General features: G+C 40.7%; 1 protein-coding gene and 1 long non-coding RNA gene across 2 annotated transcripts in view; one reads left to right on the forward strand and one right to left on the reverse strand.

Annotated features, from left to right (window-relative positions):
• Positions 1-21,109, reverse strand: part of LOC116059772 (copine-9-like) — a 310,601-nt gene that overhangs the window by 259,624 nt on the left and 29,868 nt on the right. The window lies entirely within an intron of this gene.
• On the forward strand, positions 365-14,582 carry LOC116059776. The gene is made up of 3 exons (XR_004107369.1): positions 365-454; positions 6,113-6,118; positions 14,572-14,582. It is a non-coding gene; the product is annotated as an uncharacterized LOC116059776 (long non-coding RNA).

A 21,109-nucleotide genomic window follows, 5' to 3' on the forward strand; every position in this document is an offset into this window, starting at 1 on the left:
GGGCCACAGTGAAATAAACATGACTAATGTTATAGCCTATAAATGCAATAAAACCTTAATGAGAAACAAGCCAATAAACAGCAACAAACTGTTAAACATGTAGGCCTACTTTTGGTTTGTCAAACTTTAATAAAGTCTCTATCCACTACACAGCACTTAAAGGAAACTCAATTTTACAGCTAGTTCACCTATTACTGTAGTTATTTCCTTCTTCCAAAATAGCCAGGACTTGAGTTTTCATTAAACTAAAATATGACTGGTGTGATAGCTGCATGCGAAATGAATCAGAGCACACAAAGCCAAATTGCCTCCTAAGTAACCTATGACAAGCATTTAAAAGGCTATTCTTTAAATGACGTCCGACGCAGTCAGTCCACATAAAACCCACCAGGGCTACATTCACTTCCAGCTAACTTCACAGAGAACAACGAGGGCAGAACAGCATCACCGATCTGTTTTAACTGAATATTCTCTGTCTAGCTCAGCTAAAAACACTGGATCTGCAGCTGTGTCGATCGCTAACAAGCCTGTTGGTAACCGGTAGGCTACGTGATCTTCACCTGTTTAACAGACTTTACCTTATAGTACGCAACTGCCCTGCTATTTTTACAGACATGTGAACTCACCACAGACACTTGCCTTGTTCATGAACTCACGGTGTGCTGCTGAGAGTGAACAGGGGAAACACTGGAATGGATATCCGGTGTTATTTTAAACAAACAGGAAACACTGATGTATGAAACTGCCAATTAGCCGTTCAGGATTGTTCGGCCCCTGGCTACAAACATGCTGAAATGAAAGTTGTCTGATATGTAGTCTAACTGTTTATCTTAGTAAGCAAATTCTTGTAAACTCAGCAGCTTGCTAAAGCATCTGTCCTCCCTTCCAGCGGATCATATGGCTACTTAATATTCATGTGAATGATGTCATCGGACTACATGTGAATAGTGAATATTATTTAGCCATGCTCAATATACACTTTTTAACCCAAGTCAGTGCTATACACAGTTCTATTATGCTTTACAGTAGTAGTTTGTTGTTAACTAACTAACTAACTAAGGTAAAACCTTTTGTACATGGTGCATTTAGCCAAACTTTGTATCATGCACTAAGCCTTCAGTACTGGCTGTCTCACCCTCAAAACAGCCTAATCATTTTTTAAGTCGTACGGGTGAGTCAAACTTAGGTTTTGGCTGAAATTGAATTGTTTACTGATAGCCACCGCCATCTTGGCCTCTGACTGTCTGACTGCTGGCTGTGTCGACTAATCACTCGACAGGCAGCTTTCTCAACCAATAGATAACCCTAACCTAACATAAGCAGGAGGGCTTTGTATTCAGTGTGTGTGTGTGTGTGTGTGTGTGTGTGTGTGTGTGTGTCTGTATATAGCAGAGCTTCAGGTCATTCAGGCAGCCTGGAGGTTGAAATGAGTATGATTTGGCCTACCGATCTCTTAAGCAGACAGGAAATGCATTGGAGATAACACAACTAACTTTTGGATAAAAAAAAACTAAATAGCTTTATATTTCTGTTAATTACAGTGTTAATTTCTGTCTCCTCTGATTGGTCTCTGTGTGATTTCAATACATTTCAGTGAGATTCAATTTCTGTTTACTCTTTTCTTTTGTCTTTATAGTCATATAACAATGTATAAATGCATGTGACATCCCTGCAGTATACATATCCTGATAGCCCAGGTTCTCCTGAAAGAAATTATGTCTATGGGTTGAGATTATACAAGCATTAATACACAAGGAGACCAGGGGACCCAAAAATTGAAAAAATAAATGGCTTAGACCCCAGCGGGTTTAAAAATATAATATGCAATCCTTTCCTCAAAAAACACTATGTAGACTAATACAAGTACTCCCTCTTAGTCATCACTTCTGACCCACTAGCATTGTGTGGTGCTGTCTGTATCTGCCTGGATTCTCTTTTATTTTTATTTTGCTGTGTGCGGGACGTTTCTGTGGTGATAGAATTCGTTAATACTCAGTCATTCACTGTCCCTCAGGTTGTGGCATGTTTGTACATATTGGGCAGTAAGATTTGCCCTGTCTCCTTCTCCCAGGAGAATTTTTTACTTTGAGAGGTCATTCGGCTATCATATTTGTTAGAATAAATGTTCCTTGTGTCATTGAATGCTTTACTTTTTTAGGAGAAAGTGCATCTCTGAAAAGAAAACAGAACAAGTGAACAGAACAATTCTTTTGATTGCCCTGACTTTTTGTGTCTTCCTGTTTCAATTGCCAGTTTGTGGTCACTGAGCCTGTACTTGGTTAGGATCTGTCTCTGCTTTCTCTCTCTGACAGTAGAGAGATATTCTGATCATTAGGGCCCGAGCACCAACAACGTCGGCGAAGGCCGTATTTAACCGCTCTGTTTATTTTTTTCCCAGATGAATGACATTTTTGAGGGGCTTAACATGCTTAACAACTCACCAAAATTTGCACACACATCAGGCCTGGTGTAAAATGGGATATTTTATGGGTTTTGTAGATGGGCGTGCAAAAATGGCTCACTAGCATCCCCTACAAATCTTCAAAGAAGTAGCCCCTGCAGTCCGTTTCACCTAGATGTATGAAATTTGGGAGGGAAATGTATCATGTCCAGACTTTCAAAGAAGCCTCTTGGAGCCACATCCTAAACTCAACAGGAAGTCCGCTATTTTGAATTTACTATGCAAAATTTGTGCATATTTTGCCATTTCCACGTGTCATACTCTAACAACGGTTTGCCCCGCCCCCCTAGGCTTTAGCCACAATCCTTTCACAACTAATAACCCGTTTCTCATACACTTTTGTGTGAGGTAGCAGAGAGTTCCTTTTTCATTGGTGACGGTTTGCCCCGCCCTCTATGATTTTGCCACACCCCTTTCATATGATTCTTGTCTAATCGACTCATCGGCAGAGTTCCTTTTTTTAATTGCTGATAGTTTGCCCTAAGGTAACCCTTAGATAACATTCTAATCTACTTTGTCTTTTAGTTTCTTCTTTCCAATGTTCCAGATAGGTTTCTTCCTCTATTTGGAGAGCAGTTAGCCTCAGTACCAACTGACATAGGGGTTAATTTATATACACATTGTTACATACAAATTGCAATCTTGCTGAACACCTCTTGTTTGTCTCCAAATTCAATCACAATGTATAAGTCTGTAAAATAGTCAATGCCAAATAGAGTCAAAGACTTTCTTGAAATCAATAAAACAAGAGAATATCTTACCATTTTTTGTTTGGTGTACATGTTTATTAATTAAAGTGTGAAGGGTATATAAATGATGTGTGGTGCAGTGTTTTGGGAGGAAACCAATTTGACTTTTTCTCAAGATGGAGTGTTCCTTAAGAAAATCTAGTATTATTTTATTTAGAATACTACAGAATAATTTACCTAGACAGCTGCTGACACAGATGCCATGGTAGTTATTAGGGTCTGATTGGTCCCCACTCTTATGAATGGGGGAAATGAGCCTTTTGCACCAGAGGTCAGGAAAACATCCTGACTGTAATACAATATTGAACAACTTCAACACTACACCTTGCATCTCTGGGGTGCTGCATTTGAGCATTTCATTTTTAATCCTGTCAGACCACAAGCTTTCCTCGGTTGGAGAGATTTTGTCAATTCTTCCCAAGTAATTGGAAAACCAAGGGGTTTTTGGTTGTCATTAATTGTTTCTTCTAATGTTCAGAGTTTTTCTTTTATAAAAATGTGTTGATCTGAACTAATTTGTTTGATTTATTATATATCTTTAACTAAGTTATTGGTCTTTGTACAGATGTAAAAAAGTGTGCTCTCCAGATGTCACCATTTTGGATGGATAATGTCTGTTGTTGTTTTGTGTTCCACATATCCCAGAATTGATTTTGATGAATGGCGTTCTCAATATCTTCAAATTTCATGTGGGTATAATTTTGTCTTTTCTTCCTAATTGTAGATTTGTATTTAAAATTTCATTGTATGTAATGCGTCAAGTTGGGTTGTTCGGTTAACAATGTTTTTAATTTGCTATTTTTCTGAGGTCTTTTCTGATGGTCTTGCATTCTTCATCAAATCATTTGTCAACATTTTGCCTTTTAACAGGCTTACATTTTTGTTTTATGAGGTCAGCTTTAATAGCTGCCTTATGCAATATTATATTTATCATAAATTGCCTTGTTTACACCATCTTTGGTAGGAACATAGTTTTGGTCATATATGGATATGTCATTCATCAGATTAGGTGAGTTTAGGGTCATGAATTTGTCTCCACTTTTCACACACCTGAGAGTTTAAACAACACATTTATTTGGTTGTGGTCTGAAAGGGGGGATAGCTGTCTGACAGTGAATGCACTGATAGTGGAGGGGTCCATGTCAGTGATTGTATAGTCTACCACACTAGACCCAAGAGCTGAGGAGTGTGTGAATCTCCCTAAAGAGTGCCCTCTGAACCTACCATTAACTATATACTTTGATTTATTTCACAGTCAAGATTGTTCCGACCGGATGGTTGGTGTAGTAAACAGGGGGGCCGGACCAAATACATTGTTGTGGCCCTGTGGGTTCCTGTTCGTCCATTCAGATCTCCAGTTAGGAGCACATTTCCTGGGCCTACAAATGGGCGATTTCTGAATGGAGTATATCAAAATTGTCTTCTTCAAAATAAGGAGAATCCACTGGGAGTGTATACATTGCACAGAGATATATATCCTTATCAGTTATGCCAAAGGTTTGATCTAACCTCAACCAGATGTGTGATTTACCCTGTTTTACTGGTGAAATCTGAGGGCAAAGATCTGGTGCTGCACTCTGCTCCAAGGGCAGAGAATCGGCTTTGGATTTGACGCTTCTGTAAGACACTAATGTCATTTAGGTGACAAAAGTTTTTAGCTTGTAATGTGGCCTGATGCGTGAGATTTTCAGGACATGATTCGGGGGGAGTTGGGTATCCAACCAGAGCCCTCCCCTGCTGTGATTGACATTCTCCCACTGAGAAGTCCTGGGTCCCTGTGCTCACTGACCAACCTGGCAGTTAACTCTAAAAGCTGAAGACAAAAGGTTTCACTTTACTGCATGTGTTGTAAAAGCAACAAGAAGTTAGTTATTGCAGTTTTGGCTCATTTAGCAAAACGCTCAGCAGTGGTGTGACGCAATTAAAAAAATATTGCTCCTTCCTGGAATCTCCCACAAATAAATGTCTGTAAATCCACATTTTTTCAAAATGTAATCAAATATTGGCTATCAATTAATCTACTGATTACTTTCTCAATTAATAAATACATTATTTAGTCTATAAAATGTGAAAAATTGCTGATCACAAGTCCCAAGATCCCATGACAATGTCGTCAAATGTTGTCTGACCAACAAAACCCACAATTCTTTTTAGAAAATATATTTACAAATGAGAAACTACAACATTTGCCATTAGTGTTTAAACAAGACTAGGTCAAAACCTGTATATGTCTGGAGCGTGTATGCTTGATGTGCTTAATTGTGGCCAAATTGTTACAGGGATAGTCAGCGGTGTCTATAATGCAAATATAGATATTAAATGTTCATCTGTAGTGGTCCCAGTAATATCTGTTTGTTGTGTACTGGACTTTCAATTCCCACAATTTTTACATGATGAAATATCCAAACCTGCCCATCCATACTACAATATAAATTAAAAACATGCAAACGGGGCAATGCTGTTCATCTGCATATAGCGTACTCTGCCTGTGCTGATAAGCCTGTGCATTGAAACGGTTGGCAGCAGCAGCAGCAACACATAACCCTGTTTTGAGGAAGTTAATCAGCTTATTGACAGTCCAGATGTTAGCTGTTTCTGTGTGTGACAGTCCAGATGTTAGCTGTTTCTATGTGTGACAGTCCAGATGTTAGCTGTTTCTGTGTGTGACAGTCCAGATGTTAGCTGTGTGTTACTGACAGTCCAGATGTTAGATGTGTCGGTGTGTGACAGTCCAGATGTTAGTATGTTGTAATATACTGGCTGAACCATTAACTCACCTGATCAACACATATTGAACACACTCATTTGTTGTAAACTTAAATGTTAGCAAACTTTGCATTACTCATAATAAGTCATGTTTAAAATGAACATGAGGTTAAGATATTTATGAACTTCATTGAAGTTTAAGGTATTTCCATACAGTTTGCTCTGTTATCTGACTACAGATGCAAAAGCAGAATAGTTTTTTGTTTTTTAGATTTTTTCACGCCTGAGTGGGGTAGATTTGGCAACATTGCCATTTTAAAAACAATGAAAATAAAAACTGTTGCAGAACAGTGCATTTGCATGTAACTTTTATTCTTAAAAAAAGTCAGAAGGGACACTTGGCCCCCGGGCATCTTATTATTATCAAATCTGGCACAGTTTGGACACCCGTGATCTACACCCTTTACAATTTGGGTTTAGATCTATATTCTCCATAGAAAGTGCAAGGTGTTATTTACTGAAAAAAAAATCAAAACTTAAATAGACAAGGGAAACTTGGTGGGGGCCGTCTTTCTAGACCTCTATAAAGGCGTTCAACACAGTAAACCATAACATTCTTATCTCCAAACTATCAAAGTATAATTTTTCTGAAAAATCTCTATATCTTGGTTTATATCATACCTTATGAATCGTGAATAATGTGTTAGCATTAACAATAAAAATTCATCTTTTCTGAAGTCTAAAACAGGAATCCCTCAGGGTTCAATTTTAGGACCGATGCTCTTTAGCCTATATATAAATGAAGCTTCCTAAATCATGCAAAGAGGAAAGTTTACAAATGTACACAGACGACACATGTCTGTATGCCTATGGTAAGACAGCTATCAACAACTATCAATACACCTGGATGCAATAGCCCGATGGCTTGAAAATTCATACCTGACACTTCATGTAAAAAAAATTAATAATAAAATAAAAAAATCTGTTTTTCCTCTAGAAAACGGCGTACATCAACCAAATTAGAGGTCATGATAAACAATCAGCTCATAATGCAAGTTTCAGAGGTCAAATACCTCGGTGTAATTCTGGACCCTCTCCTGAAATTTGACAAACAGGTGAAAAAATTAGACGGAACCATAAAAACCAACTTATATTTTTTAGACTAATTAGGGACTGTCTATCCTTTGATGCTGCCAAAACATGTATGCACACAATGATTTTTTCACACCTCATTTACTGTGCTACCTCATGGTCGCAGGCGAGTCCATATGTGACTAAACCATTAGAGAGACTCTACAATCGTGCATTGAAAACATTGGGCAAAAGGCCATCCTGATCACATTATTGTCACGTCCTGAGAGAACTTATAAACACTTAAGCTGAAGACAAATCCAAACAGGGAAAAAACCAAGGAACACGGAAGGCACGGGAAAAATCCAAAAACACAGAAGCATGGGGAAACACCAGGGACACAGAACACAGCAGGAACAGGCAGCAACTTCCCAAACAAAAGTATGACGACAAGCTAACGACAGACACAGAACGCACATAGACTAAATACACAAGGTAGAGCGGAAAGAAAAGAGGGACAGGTGACATGAGGGCTGATGAACAGGTGGAACACCATCAGGGCAGACAATCACAAAGGTGGGAAAACACAAGACAGGAAGTAAAACAAGACAAGACACAGAAAAGAACAGATGGATGTGCCTTGTATGTTTATGTGCTTTATGTATTTTAATGTGGCAATGTTTAAGTTTGTTTTTAAGACTGTTTAAAAGCCCTTCTAGTGACAGACATTGGAAACTAGCAATAGCTATAAATGCTGTGATGCGCGGGCAGCGCAAAAGAATTGACATAACACCCATAAATGAGCTGCTGAAATAGCAGAGCTCAAAACAAAAGGAAGTACTTCCAAGCAATGTTGTCAAACTAAGTTTGGCTATGTTTCATTCACCAAACAATTGAGGTGATCTCTGCCATGAAAGACCGAGGGGTGAAAAATGAAATTAAAGTCAAAACAGCCATAACCAGGAGACAGCTCAAAGGGGTTGTTCTCACCGAAGCGCAGCCCAAAATAAAAAAAGACCCAGTTTTACCAAGCAATTGTTGACAATCTCACCAAGCATCTTCCCGACAGTGACCTAGTGACTATGTTGAAGCCAATGGATCAACACTTTTGGCCCAAAGAGAGAACAGAACTAGTTCTCTTTGGTGAGCGTGAGGTTGCGACATTTGCTAAACTTCTCGGAGAGTCCGCTACTGAAGCAGTCAGTGAGTTCAGAGACTGGAAATTGGAAGGAGATCAGTTAAATACATTAAAAAGACTTATTGTGGAAAGCAACACTGTTCTCCCGACTTCTGCAGAGTGCGCGAGAGGATTTTCTGCATGCAATGACACAGACTGTCAGACCAGAAACAGCCAGGAGCCTTTCTGCATTGTTGTTCATGCACTTAAATGGCCCTAACCCTAACCCTAACCCCCTCGACAAATTTGATCCTGCTCCGTTCGTCCAATCGTGGATAAAGACAGGACATCGGACGTCAGCATTATGGGACCACGACCACCGCCTGCTGAAATCAGACCACTTTGGTCCATTTTCTCTGCATAATGGTAATTAATGGCTTTTACTGTTTAATTGGCCATTGCGTTCTCCCATTGTGTAAGATTATAATGGAAAATATCACAAACAAAATGTTAAATGATTGCTCGAAGTGGAATTGCACAGTTCAGCACCACAATTAAAAAAGGTCTAGTTTTTTCAGGTGACAAGGTCAAAAAATGTCATTGAATAACATTGAATAAGACATGTACATATTTAGATATTAAAAATTAGTAGCCAAATTGTAAATAAGTAAGACATTTCATGTATTGTCTGTCCCTGAACTGGGTGGGTTTGCAGGTGGGTAGGAGAATTGAGGAGAATTGACATACTGTTTTGACAATGTTTCGTTCGCCATGGCCTCTGTTGTATGTCATTTGGTGTGAAAATTTAAAATAAATAGAGTTGGAGAAAAAAAAGTAAGACATTTCAGCTATCAAGTTAAATATCAATTTAATTTCATATTTAAACCCCAATTAATTTCATATTTGAAAATGAATGTAATTTAAATATAGGCCTAAGGGAAAAAAAAAGATTGCTCTAGTCTAGGGGAAGATGTTCTAAAATTTGGTTTGTATGATCCTGCCCTGTTCTTGACAGTATGTGTGTGTTAAGTGGAATCATCCTCCTTTCTGACTTTTCACATTATTTCACCATGAATGGGCGTGTTTTTGGTCATGTTATACATCGGTTGCTGCTTGTTGTAAAGTAAAAGTGTTAAATACCAAAGGATACCACTTAGACGAGCCCATTCTTTGCCATGAGGACAACAAAGTCATACCATCAGTAGCAACAGGGTGATATAAGGTGGTTTGTTATTATTTTCGTTTCTCTACTCCTGTATTAATAAACGTTGAACTCAAATGAATGAAGTGCAGTGTTAGGCTATTTATTTATTTATTTATCTACAGACACCGCGCCTGCTCATAGGCAACTTTTTTTTTTTTTTAAAGAGACCCCCCACAAAGATAAAATCATAATTCGAACCCTGCTGACCATCGACAACTCCACTTTGTCTCCCTCCCCACACAGCCGCAACATTGGAGTTATTTTTGACAGCAACCTCACCTTCGAACAGCATGTCAATCAAATCACCAGAACTGCCTTTTTCCACCTCAAAAACATTGCCCGTCTCCACCCATCACTTACATCCTCTGCTGCCGAAACCTTGATCCATGCTTTCATTACTTCCAGAATTGATTAGTGCTATCTGGCTCATCATCCAAAGTCCTTAATAAACTTCAAAACATCCAGAACTCTGCTGCTCCTGTGACCACATCACTCTGGTCCTCCAGAACCTCCACTGGATCCCTGTCCCACAACGAATACAGTGTTTCCTCTATGTTGATATTACTGCGGCGGCCTGCCACGGGAAAATTTCTGCCGCCACGGTATCAGAAATAGGGCAGACGCACAACAGGGTTTCCGCTATGTCCACCGAGCACCGCCGCTCCTTCAGCTGTTGATGAAAAGTCATAAAGTCATTACACGACTGCAGATCCGTGTGCTCTACTGAACTCAAGCTAACTGTCATCCGCTCTCTCTCCCCTTAGGGTGAGAAACTGGAACAGTGACAGGACATCATCACTCGCGATGTCATGGCAACCAAATAAACAACAGGGCGAGTACTACTACTTGTCACTCAATCTTAGGCAAAGTGACAAACAGCGACGAAAGCCGCGACATGAAATCTGCACTCACTTAATGTTTAATAATGTGTGTATTGTAGTAAGTGAATTCTCATAGTATGTGTATTTCCTTTTAAAAACTTTGTAAAGTGTCTTTGAGTGTTTGAAAAAGCACTATATAAATAAAATGCATTATTAACAGTGAGTATATTTGGGGGCAATATTGTATATTATAGATCAAATGACTGTGAATCAGAATCTCAGCCCATCTCAAAGAAACGTGTATTTGTCTATTTAGAATCAAATCTGTGCTCTGAGTTTGCAGATCAGCGGTGTGTGTGTGTGTGTGTGTGTGTGTGTGTGTCTTTCTTGCTTCGTGACTTCTCATCACAACCTCCATTGGGTGGCAGGCAGGCAGGCTGCCACTTATATAAGACAGAAGAAAACCACTATCTCACAGCCTGTCTAACCCACATACACTGAAACGTCATTTGACAGAGCTGCTTACACATACACCCTTCTTACTCTCTTTAAGGTGGATATGGCAGCTTTGGATGCAGCAACCAGCCTGTTAAGTGTAGAGAACACACATGATCACATCTTCTGTTTCATCACAGAGCTGAGAAGAGATTTCTTTAATACTTTCTATACTATCTAATACTATCCCGGAGGACTCCGGAGGCACTTGCAGGGTACCGATGGGCCCTGAAGGGCTGCAGCCTCTGCTGTGAGAGAGGCGAAGTAGCGGGTGTGGGAGAAGACATGGAGAACGACTTGTGTACAGTAAGAATGGGAAACTGTTGACCTCAAATGAGGAGGTAATTATAGGGTGGAAGAAGCAATTTGAGGAACTACTGAATCCAACTAACTAACTCTATGGTAAAGGCAGAGCTGGAGGCTGGAGGATTGTCGTCAAATTCCCTGTTGGAAGTCACTGAGGTAGGCAAACAACTCCACAGTGGCAAAGCCCTGGGGATTGTAAAGATCCATCCAGAAATGCTGAAAATGATTTAGATGACACGCCTCTTCAACATTGTGTGGAAGTCTGGGACAGTGCATAACCAGTGGTGGGGTGGTGGATCCCCTGTTCAAAAAGGGGGATCAGAGAGTGTGTGCCAATTACAGGGGTATCACACTTATCAGCCTCCCTGGTAAAGTCAACTCCAAGGTGCTGGACAATTCGGCCGATAGTCGAACCTCAGATTGAAGAGGAACTTTGCGGATTCCGTTCTGGTTGTTGAACAATGGACCAGCTTTTCCCTCTCGCAAGGCATAACCGGGGCCCCGGGAGAGCCCCGGGAGGTGCTGCGGGAGTATGGGGTGACAGTGTCCCTTCTTCGGCTATCTAATCCTGTACGTCCAAAGCGAGAGCTATGTCCAGGTGCTTCGTAGTAAATAAAACTCGTTCCACGTGAGGGTTGGCCTCCGCCAGTGCTGCGCTTTGTCACCAATCCATTTTGTGGTATTCATGGACAGGATATCGGGGCAAATTCTTGGTGGGGAGGGGTTGCAATTTCGGTAGGCTGGGGATCTCATCGCTGCTTTTTGCAGATGATGTGGTCCAGATGGCATCATCGGTCCATGACCTTCAGCACTCACTGGATTGGTTCACTGGATGAGGATTAGCACCTCTAATTCTGAGGCCATGGTTCTCAGCAGAGATATTATATCTCCACCCTGGCCTGAGAACACCTTGAGATCCTCCAGTCAGAGCTGGTTCACGTGGCTGGGGAAAGGGAAGTTTGGGGTTCCCTGCTTGAGCTTCTGCCCCCGAGACCCAATCCCGAATAAGTGGATGAAGATGGATGGATGGATGGATCCTCACTCGTGCTAATTAATTTGGCTCAGTGGGCGGAATTGCCACTCCTCCAGAAACAACTCTAAATTAAAGCTGCAAGCAGCGTTGGACGGGCCCGCGCGCCTCTGCGTGCGTCGAGGTTACTGGCGGATGCCGCTCCTTGCGACACTTGCACTCCGACACTGCAAATCGTCACCAATGAAAATGGAACTCCCTGCTGAGTTCAATGATACCTCACACAAGACTCTACCTTAAACGGGTCACCAGTTATGAAAAGGGGCATGGATTAAGCATAGGAGGCGGGCCTAAACATCACCAATCAAAAAAAAAACTGTCTGCTGAGTTCAATGATACCTCACACAAGACTCTACCTTAAATGGTTAAAATGTTATAAAAGGGGGCGCGGCCGGAGTAAATGGGCGTGGTTAAAGTATAGGGGGCGGCTCAGTATCACATGTAGACCACACATTACAATTTTCATGTAAATTGGATGATGTTTGTCATATAAGGCTGATTTCCTGTTGCCAGCAGGGGGCGCTATGACCAAAAGTTAATATAGGCCAATATTGACTTTAGGTCATAGCGCCCCCTGCTAAAAGGTAACAACAAGAGTACAAACAAACATATGTCCTAACAACAAGAGTTGATTGTAGGAAATTTTAAGCAGATATGACAATGTAAACTGTAGTTACAGCCACTGTCTCGTTCATCGCTAAACACTCAAAATGGCCGCCATGCCACGCCCACACAAAAAGTTTTTCTTTTAATAACTTTTCATCTTTAAGGTGTTGAGATGGTATAGACCAAATTTGAGGTCCATCGGATGAAATCTCTAGGAGGAGTTCATTAAAGTATAGCACCTTGACTTTTAGGCCTACTTCCTGTTGCCACTAGAGGGCGCTATGACTTTGAGCCAATATCGGACTGTAGATGTTGTCAGGGTTGGACTCTTGTGAATCCTGAAAAGTTTCGAGCCAATTGGACAATTTACACTCAAGTTACACCCACTTCCTGTTTCAATGGCGAAACGCACAAAATGGCCTGCCACGGCCATGCCCTATGACGAAAAGTTTTTCTTTTAATAACTTTTCATCTTTAACATCTTAAGATGGCACAGACCAAATTTGACGTTGATCGGATGAAATCTCTAGGAGGAGTTTGTTAAGTACGACGTGGAAATGGCCAAAATCGCACAAATTTTGAACTTTCAATTAAAAATGGCGGACTTCCTGTTGGGTTTAGGGTATGGCTCCAATGAGCTTTTTTGTACATCTTGAGATGATACATATGTGTACCAAGTTTCATGAGTGTATGTTAAACGTACTGCAGGGGCTCAATTTTTATAACTTTGTAGGTGGCGCAAGCGAGCCATTTTTGTGCGCTTATTCCTGAAACCCTTAAAATACGTACATTTTTACCAGGCTTGATGCGACAGCCAATTTTGGTGAGTTTTTGAGTATGTTAAACCCCTCAAAAAGGCAATTCATTTGCCGTAATAATAATAATTCCTTCAGTTTCAATAGGGCCTTCGCCGCTGTCGGCGCTCGGGCCCTAATAAAGAGGAGGGCGCAGATTCTAGATATTATTTTATAACATCTTAGTTCTGATAGTAAGTTAGTTAAAATCACTTAAATATCAGTTTAAGAAAAATCAATCGCCGATCTCTTCAATCATCGATATACAATCTGATCGCCACTTCGGCACATGCCTAGTTGAGTAATCTGTTGTACAAAGATCTGTTGGACAACCAACATGAGCGTAACTATCAAAGCTTTTTTAAGATAATGATTGAAGCAAACAATAAGAGATTGGATGAAATTACTAGAGAAGAGGATTACGCGAGAGCCTTATACACAAAAAGATGTTGATGACTGGGACGAGGACAGAGCATCTGAACTGTCAGTCAAAACATCTTCTCTTTACTGGGGAAGATAGACTACTTGGATGGACAGTCACAAAGAAACAACATTGTGATTGATGGAATCCAAGAGTCGGACAATGAGAGCTGGGCAGAAACTGAGACAAAAGTCTGCAAACTCTTCTCAGATAAACTGCAGATCTCAGGGATCGAGTTGGAACGGTTTCACAGAACCGGACGGCCTGACGCACAGAAGGACACTACCAGATCCAAACCGATTGTTGCCAAGTTTCTTAAATTTAAGGACAAAATCGCTGTCATGGAGAGAGCAAAAAAACTAAAATGTATTCATCAGGGACTATCCTGAGGCAGTTTGCCAAAAAGGCTTAGTCTTTACAAATATTAACATCTGTAGCTTTAGGAATAAAATATATGAACCCTCCCTCTCTTTGCAGTCTAATACAGTGGACATTCTGGCTGTTTCAAAGACTCATGGACTGTTCAATTGATGATTCAGAGGTGGCTTTGAATTGATTTTCTGTGTACAGAAAGGATAGAAATAGGTTTGGTGGTGGGGTTGCAGTTTTTATATGTGAGCACTTTCCTGTGGAAAAAAAAATGCTACGATCTTAATGTGCATGACATTGAGGCTATCTGGCTTCAGGTGCAACTGCCTCACTTGAAGCCTATTTTGGTTGTCTGTTGTTACAGGGCCCCAAGCTCAAGCCAACATTATCAACCACCTGATTTGATGGAGTTTCATGACAGCTTCAGAAACCTCCCTCTCTTGATTCGCACTCTCCCCTGCCCCCCCCCCCCCCCCCCACACACACACACACACACACACACACACACACACATTTCCTCTCTCTCTCTCTCTCTCTCTCTCTGTGCTGTATTCACAGCTGATGTCCGGTTGATCAGCAGTGAGGATCCTTCTGGGGCCTACGCCAACCCCATTCTGTCAGTGTCAGCGAAGCGAAACAGCCCCTCTCTAACCCATGTGGACTGGCAGAGCCTGGGGACACTGAGGACCAAGAACAGCTTGTCACAATCAGCAGCTTCATGCTACATTAGCATATATACTCCTGCCAGGGGCCCAAGCGGCAACACCTCTGACACTTAGTATTATGTATTAATAATTCAAACAAAACTATGGATGCATGTGCACGATTAACCTAATCACAATGTCACTCTGTGAGATTACATAACCGCAAAAATTGTGCAATTTAATTAAACAAAAAGGTGTGCTAGTCTATGAACTGCAGTCTCCACGTTGTAACACCTTTCACTTTACCAACAGTATTAACAACAGATGAAGCCACTGTGTCTTAAGAAGCTTGGGCCCCTATTTTAACGAGCTAAGCACACGGCGTGAAGCGCATGGCGCAGGTGCGTTTAGGGCGTGTCCAAATCCACTTGTGCTAGTTTGACGGCGGAAAGAAGGATCCGTGCGCATGGTTGAAAAGGGTTGTACTTCATTAATTCATAGGTGTGTTTTGGGCGTAACATGCAATAAACCAATCAGAGTGTCATCTCCCATTCCCTTTAAAAGCCAGGCGCGTTTGTACCTTGGCGCATTGCTATTATGATGGTGGATTTGCACCGTAATATTTTTATTTGTAATCTTTTGCATGTTTGTGTGCTGCTGCGCTTCCCTGTGTGTGTAACAAGCATAGTGTGCGCGCACTGTGCACGAGCCTAGGCACATTTTACTAATTCACTGTTAAAATAACAATGAAATGCTGACTTTAGACCAGGTTTTTGTTGGTCAATGGCGCGATCACTTCCCGCTGCCTCAAGATAGCAATACGCCAAAAATTCACCTAAACACACCTCCCTGTAAGACTAGCACGCCTATGGGCGCAAAGATGGGCGCAGGCACATTTGCTATTTAAACTACGTGGGCGCTGTACAGGAAATTGACAACTGCGTTGGTCTTAAACTAGCAAAGACACTTGCGTCAGGCTTTCCCTTAGTGTTTTATTGTTCACTGTTAACTCACTTTACATCGTCTTTGCTATCTCTTTTTCCTCTCGTTTTTCCCTCACACAGCCGCAATGCTAACTCCGACACCACTCACCGGCGGTCGCTCTCTTTGCTTCACCACTCACACATAGGCTGTCCCAAACGATTATTTTTTAAACGATTAATCTAGCGATTATTTTTTTTCGATTAGTCGACTAATCAAACGATACATTTTTCGATTAATCTAACGATTCATTTTTCAATTAACGATTATTTTCCCATTGCTCAATTATAACAATTTACACAAAACAAATTTCAATAACGTTCAAATCTCTATTTATTAAAATTGTTTAACACTGCACTGTTTTCACATTTGTAGTGTAACCTGAAGCCAGATGTAGGCTATCAATCCAACAACAAAATAAAGTCACTTTCAGGAGGAATACAAAAATAAAAACTTAAAGTAAACAGAGCGCAAAAAAAGAGTAGCCTGTATTTGCTTTTTTTAACAGTAGGCCTAGTAGGTAAAATAATTAATAAGCTCTTGTTTAACATCAAAGCTCTTCTCCCTTTAATCTTACAGTAAAAAAAGTGCAATTTTAGCAACATATGAATCAGATGTATTAAATAAATCCAACAATAAAACAAATTCACATTTCACGTCACTTTCAGGAGGAATACACAAATAAAAAACTTAAAAATAAATGCAATTTTTCTCTCTCCTTTCTAAGGGAATTTATGAGCCCGATTTAAACCCGACAATTTTTTAATTTGTGGGCCGTTACAACTGACGTTATAAAGGACTCGTGAGATATCTGAAGCAATTCGATTTAGAGTTATTTTTCGATTTCTACGCATGACTCGCATAGACAGTTAAAGACGTGTCGACGCAAATTATTTGTGTCGATGCATTAATGTAATCAATGACGTCGACTACGTCAACGAATCGTCCCAACCCTACTCACACACTGACGTCACTCATCAGCACCTGCCGTTCTCGCTCTCGCTAATGCCTGATTTATGGTTGTGTGGTGAATCTTCGTTGAATCTGCCCTCTGAATTACACTTCCCCATGGATGTATTAAGCGCTATACCGTAACAACATCCCTGTCTGTTTAGGCAGTAGCATGTGTATCGTGTATGGTCACGGCCGCGGCCGGCCAGGAGTTATCAATGAGAAGAGTTGGCACAGAAACAGCAAAAATACTAATTTAAAAATAAGTTGTATGAGCGGGAAAGGAACAAAAGCTTTGTTAAATTGGGAACGACCAATTATCAGCCCACTTTTTGGCAGTTTGCAGATTATCTATATCGGCGTTTTATTTGCCTGATAACCAATAAAGTTAATTAATTAAAAAGAATGCTACTTTGGCTCCGCTACAGCTCTGTGCTGAGTCTGACTTATTGTCCCGCCCACAACACTGTCTGATTGGCTAGATGTTGTACGAGTAATAGCCAATCAACACTCAACCTCGCTGCTAATAGCCAATCAACACTCATCAACCTCACAGCAGCTGACATACTGAACCGTGCAGTTCGTCGTGCTAAGCTTCCAAAGTAAGGCTGCAGGAAGTTAAAAACATTATGATCTTTCACACTAAAGTTGCAAAAACACCCCCAACCCTGTGATCTATTTCTATAATGACAAGCCTACTCAGTTATGTCTATTTACAAGTCAGATTTTTCATTGTGGGTTAGCTCTAGCCAGGTTAGCCATGGTTAGCAACACCAGTAGTTAACGCGTTACGCTGTTTTTGTGCATACAAACAGCGTAACAAAATGTCCACTGATAGAAGTTGGACAGCACTGTGTGTACAACGGGTTTAGTGAGACACAAATAACACAGAAGTCCTTATAACTGTGTGTTACTACAGCTTTCACTTATGTTGATGCACGGAGCAGCCATGTTTGATTTTTAGCTTGGGGTATTCACATAGACAGTTAAAGAAATGGACCAATATATCCCGTCGCTCTGGACGGAGACCAGTGAAGTATATTAGAAGCACTTTTCCGGTGAGGGCTGAGCGTTACTGCGCAGCTGCAAACTGAGCTTGCCGACAGAGAGCGTAGGTATATGTAAGGAGATAACATAGGCACAGGTAATTACTGCTGTTAACATTAGTAATTAAACTTAAACAGCTAATGTAAGTCGAAACTGCCTGCGAGCTTCTCCTGTACTGTCCGGTAATTTGTCTACTATGCGACAGAAAGTCGCGTGGTTATGACACAATCATTAGCCTTTTTTACAAAAACGGCTGCTACGGAGCCATAATGTGAGATACAAGGTAATAGAGCCTTTTATACATTGTTGTGTTTCAGAAATAAACAATGGACAAATCTAAAAAGTCTTTAAACTAGGGCTGTCAAAATAACGCGTTAATTTCGATTAATTAATCTGAGAAAAAAACGCGTTAAAAAAAATAACGCAGATTAATCTATTCCAGCCATTCTAGCCACCATTCAAATGTAAAATGAGAGACGAGAGACGAGAGAGACGAGAATGTGCTGTCTGGATCATTAATTGGAACATTTACTTGTAAAAATCTTCTTCCTGCCAACCCTGGCTACCGAAATCTGGTGCCACTGAGATGTCTGCACTTCTCTCTGATGCTCTGAAACAGACGGCAACACAAACACCGCTGCACGTGACGCCGTTCTCTTAATACATCCATGCGTGACGCTAGTTAACACTATACTCAACAGCAGCTAACGTTAGCCTACCGCTAGCTAGTAGCTGGATTAAAAACGGTTAAAATGCTGACAGCTAACGCTAAACGGTGTAAAGTTAGACTGTTTTTTAGCCGTCGGAAAAACAACACAGACGGTGCGTTCAATGAAACTGGTAAACTACAGCCTCATGGTGCATTTGAAGTTATTGTAAATGCCCTTACCCACTTGGTGGTTGTTTTTGTCGTTCAACAGCAATTTACTAGTGAAATAAGTTATTGTTATTGTTATACATTATTATTAAATCATTTAATTTTGACCATATGGCCTTAGAATAAACAAGCCGTTCTTTAATGTCACTAACTGTTGTTTAGTACCCTTTTTTTTCTTTTCTTTTTAGACATATACTTATACACATATACTTGTAAATATTCATCTGGTTTAGTAATAAGATTGCCTAGTTTTCTTGAATAACAGGTTTACACCCCTCTGACATGTTAATGTAAGGACTAGCTCTCTGGCTACTCAAGTGTTTTGCATGTAATAAATGAAGCTAGTGGTGAGTTAACATGATGACTACTTTCATTTCTCACTGTCTCTCTCTCTAAGATCTCACTGCAGATGGATGAAAAGAAACTACAAAAAAGTGCATTATGGGAGTATTTCCAAATAACCACACCAGGGACAGCAGTCTGCTAGCCTGGCTCCGCCCTCCTACGTACTTCCGCTCAATTTTCATTTTCCTTCAGTACGCCGTCTGGATTTGCGGTATATTCGAGTGTTTTCTCCGGCCAATCTTTACCAGTCCAATAAGCGAACAGGGCCAGGTTGTGCGCTAGTTTGAGTTGTAGTTCCGTAACGGCGGCAGAGAAAGATTTGAGCGAAGCCATTCGGTCCGTTGTGGCAACGCTGCCAAATATCCAGAAGTTAAAGCCCGAGCAAGAACAATCTTTGCTGAGTTTTGTTGGTGGCCATGATGTTGTGGCCCTCCTCCCCACGGGGTTCGGGAAAAATTTGATTTTCCAGCTCGTTCCGTTAGTGGTGAAGGAGTTGGCTAAGGCGAACGCTAGCGATGCTAAGCCGACGTTACGACCAAACGTTAGCGATTGGTTATGGCAGATCCAAAGTGGCTCTGGACAGATCCAATAGTTTTAAACTTCAACAGAGTACCCGCCTTCAAGGAAGTTAACACTTGTCAATGGAGAGTGGCCAGACTCTCTGTACAAATTAAATGTACGAGAGTCTGGTAGGACCAGGCTAGTAGTCTGCAACACTGCATGAAAAGTGGGATTTTCGTCCCCGTAAACGCCCGTAAATCTCCCCAATTTTCGGCAGTTAACGACAATTTCCAGGCTGTGAACATCGCGTTCGTCTGTGCCACATATGACGTATGTGGAGAGCTCCCGCGGAGGTGCTAATGGCTCATAAATAGCATATGAATACCAGCGAAACCTCTCCTGGCCAGAGAGTGTCTGGCCTAATTAGTATATGAATAGCAGCGACACCGCGCCTGTCCAGAGAATGTCTGGCCTGGCTTGAATTTCCTCACTCACTATTGGCTGAAGCCACTAGTAATTGCCTAAATTGCCGTGTACAGTCCTAAACCTGAACTTCCACGACAATCTACAGTTCCGCTTACTGACGAAAATCCCACTTTTCATGCAGTGCAACACGTGCACACAAACTGTTCTGAAAAAAGCTATTTTTCTTTTTATTTTATTTTTTTATATTATATTATGCGGAAAGCTTGATTAAATAATTGCTTAAAGCATTTAAACAAAGTTTTGTGTTGGAGTGTGTAACATTACAAAATCTAAATTTTGACAAAGATTTTCATTTGACTGTATATGCATATCAGTTCCAACTACTAATAGTCAGTATCGGTCGATCCCTATTGTTAACATCAGTGAGGCATTTCAACGCTGCAGAAACCCTTGATTTCAAAGGAATGAAAACTGATGAGGGTTCTTGTCGTTATGGACGAGTGAGTAACGTTAGTTTCGGCGTTTCACTGTTTGCTGTTTTCAACAGGTCAGTTTAATCTCGTTTGCTGTTGTTTGTGATGGCTGCTCCCAACTGGCTGGCTTTACAGCAGTAGCGACAGTTTGCTAATCCACAACCTAACCAAAGAGGTTATAATAATAAGAGGCGACACTTACATGTTTTTTGCGCAACCACCACAAGAGAGTGCATTGACAGTTAGCGTCCATTAAAAGTTCTGTTTTGACAGGCTCAGCTTATTATTCTAAGTGTCTGACAACATTATGGAAAGGATGCCTACAGAGATAGACCTTTAAGATTTTTGTTTAACCAGAAACAGACAAAAGTGGAAAAACGAATCAAGACAGCTTTTCATAGTTTTATTTTGTGTCTGTCAACTTTAAATGAAGTGTATTTTACGATGATAAAATTACTGTTTATTTACATAAAGTCTGGTGGGTTTGGCTATAGCAATTTCGCGGATGTTTTTATGTTTAAAAAAGGATCTTTCTCTTTAACAGAACGGCCGCCCTCTATGGGAATCCTTTCCATAATGTTGTCAGACACTTTGAATATTAATCTGAGCCTGTCAGAGGCAAAACAAGCATTTTTTAATAGTAAATTGTGTGCAGTTGGCCAACAACTTACAGCTTGTTTTGCTGACTGCCGACTGCATCGATTTGGCGTAACT

The sequence above is a fragment of the Sander lucioperca genome, chromosome 6 (genome assembly GCF_008315115.2).
Source record: "Sander lucioperca isolate FBNREF2018 chromosome 6, SLUC_FBN_1.2, whole genome shotgun sequence".
In the NCBI taxonomy this organism is placed as follows: Eukaryota; Metazoa; Chordata; class Actinopteri; order Perciformes; family Percidae; genus Sander; species Sander lucioperca.